The following is a 2,959-nucleotide window of genomic DNA, read 5'->3' on the forward strand; positions in this document are numbered from 1 at the left end:
TTCATTCTCTTGAATTCTTAGTTAGGGGCTTGGTAAATCTTGGTTGAATGTATTTTGATGAATCTTTCCTTCAGAATTAGGACTTTAAGGAAATTCGTGGACAGTGGGAAGACAGAAGATCTCAGTCAAACACCTACTTTCTATCTTTGAAATTCTAGCAACAGCTTAGTCCTGAAAAACATATCTTCCTGTGTAATACTTGTAACAGTGGCTCTTCTCGAATATGTTTTATTAAGTTAGTTCTTATGTAAAAGTTTCCCAGAGAGTAAAGTGACTTGAGTTTCTTAAACAGCACTCTTCTATCAAGGCAATGCTCCTCCCAGGAACTTCTATACTCTTAGGTTTGAAAAGCACGAAGTCAGAAATATCAGGCATTTGAAACTCTGCAGTATCTAGGAATAGACACTAGCTTGCCTTCTTTTAGATATTTACCTGTGAAATAATATCTGAGGAAGGACTTCTTTTTCCAAGCCTGAGGGTTTGTTGGGGTCATGTAGAAAAATGTTAATACTGTACAAGTGGAGGGATTCATTGAATAGAACCCATCCCCAGCCCCTCTCAAATTAGCCACTTCGGCTGTACAGTAAATCCATATGACTTCCCCTTAGCCTTAGAGAATGTTCCAGGCAGACCATCTGAGCTATTTTAATGTCTTCTCTTTATTGTAGTCTTTCAAGAAATGTCATCATCACATTCCTGTCTTAAGATGAGGAAATGGAGCCAAATGGAAAGCTGACTGTTAAGACCAGTTTGTCACTTTTGGGAAACACTTGGCGAGGTAGCCAGTGAGTTACTAAACAATTATTTAATGTGAAGCACTGAAATCCCCCAACACTGTCCAGGATTTAATTTTTATCAGTTCAGATGAGATGAATGTTTCAAATCATCTCTAAGCAGTGAGTTCTGATCGATGCTTTTGTGGTTTCTTTCAGCTTTTGTATTTCCCCAGAATCCAATATCATATCTCGTGTTTCCATATCGAGACTCTGCCCTTACCTTTATTGTGATAAAGATTTGGTAGGAAGACAGGTGTGTGTGTGGGGTGTGTGTGTGCGTGTGCATGTGTGTGCATTGTGCACTTGCATGTATGTTACATGAATTTTTATATATTGGCCTACATACTATTTTTGTCTGTTTAAAAAATTGTGTTGCAGTTTGATTAAAAAATTTCAAGAGCCACAGATCATTTTCAATATTTTGAGTAGTGTATGAAGCGAAAATTACTCTCTCCCTAACACCTTCCATGGCTTCCAGCCCTCTTTGTTCTTCATACCTGTTTCTGATGCTATTCTGGTGAAGACATCTGTCATGCCATGCTATATGTTGGTTTTCCATGTCTCTGGATGGATGGGGAGGGGGAAGGTGACAAAGACAAGTTTTAAGCTCTAGTTTAGGAGTTGGGTGGAAAAAATGGGTGATTGCTTTTCTATCTGTTCAACCCTTGGACTTATGCAGTTGGGCTATAGGTAGTGAAGGAGAAATCATCTTTCATAGCTTCTTTGGAGCCAAAGAATCAATCTCTTTTGACTCAGAAAGTATGTATGTATTTCTGAATCAGTAACACTAAATGATACAGCACAAGTCAATTCCCTCTGTCTTTGGGTCTTTGGTCTTCCTGTCCCCCAATCTTTGGTTTCCAATGTTATGGACACTCTAGGCCTTTTGTGTACCTTGATGGGCATTCTACTGGGAGGTTTGGAGTATGAATTTTGATCAACCCCCATGGCAACTTGGAAGTCCATGGAAGAAAGGTAAAACCTTCCAAGAGTGTGTACATGATGTTCCATTCTATCTCAGATGCCGCTGCAGGGAAAACTGTACTGGGAAATTGAAATTGAAATGAAATAAATATTGCATTCATCCTACTTAGTGAGAAACTTTGCACGCTGAGACAAAGAACAGCTTTCTTCTTGTAGTTCAACATTGTGTTAACTAAAAGGTTGAATTATAAATATCTTTAACTTCTTTCAGATGTCTCTGATTTTTAAGGACTCTCCTGATTGTTCATTCAGGTTTTTTTTCTCTTTTGTATCTTTCTATCTGCAGTGTTCCTCATTAAAAATCAGGATATGAGAAATGATAGGAGAGCTTAAAAGTTTAAAGCACATTCAAAAGTGCTCAAATATTTCACATTCTGAGTCTTTATTTCTCCCCATTTCTAAAGGTGTCTCTCTAATTGTGGTCCTTTTCCCCCCTGTGTTTTTTGTTCAAGGAATACCCCCCATATGCCAAGCCCTTGAGGCCTGCCCCTGGCTTGCACTGAAGAGGCTCTCCCATGCTGGCGATCTGCAGGCGCTCCAGGGGGAATGTACGACACGAAATGATCAATCATGAAACCATTTTACTGTCATTAAAACCTCTTTGTGAGTGATCACTGTTCTTTCTTCATATGAGATAAAAATTAAAGACAAGTTGAATAAAAAATAATTGCTCTCTATTTCCAAAGGGGAAATGTCTCTGAGGAAAAAGGAAGAAAACTTTCTCAAAAAAATTCAACCTTTCATGGAACAGCATTTCAATTTTCCTCAGCTATCCCAATATGTTATTCCCCCCACAGGATAGGATGAGTTGCAGCAAGCACAGAATTTAGAGTGTTTTACTGGAGGCCCTGTTTTCCAGATACGGCAGGCCATTCTGTGTTTTAACATATGCCTGCAACATCTATACCACACACAGGCCACGTCACAATGAGATGTGGCAAAGGCAGATTCCAGAGTTTTCTCAGCCAGACTGGGATACAAGTGCTCACACACCATCACTCAGCTCCTATACTCAGGAGTGGGCCTCAAAATAAAAGGGCTTTGGAGGCCATGTTAGTTTTCTTATAAATGAAGAATTAGGAAACTTCATCTCCTTAAGGCTAATCTAGCCACTGAGTTTGAGATTCTCTGGGAAACAAATGGCAAGATATAGTGAAAAAATTTGATTATGTCTGATGAAGCAAAGTCTAGATTTTAAT

General features: G+C 39.0%; 1 long non-coding RNA gene across 1 annotated transcript; it reads left to right on the plus strand.

Moving 5' to 3' along the window:
• LOC144313481 (uncharacterized) lies at positions 1–2,406 on the plus strand. Its single transcript, XR_013379118.1, has 3 exons — positions 1–235; positions 669–778; positions 2,213–2,406. It is a non-coding gene; the product is annotated as an uncharacterized LOC144313481 (long non-coding RNA).
• Positions 2,407–2,959: the final 553 nt, after the last annotated feature.

Source organism: Canis aureus, chromosome 5, assembly GCF_053574225.1.
Source record: "Canis aureus isolate CA01 chromosome 5, VMU_Caureus_v.1.0, whole genome shotgun sequence".
NCBI classification, from domain to species: domain Eukaryota; kingdom Metazoa; phylum Chordata; class Mammalia; order Carnivora; family Canidae; genus Canis; species Canis aureus.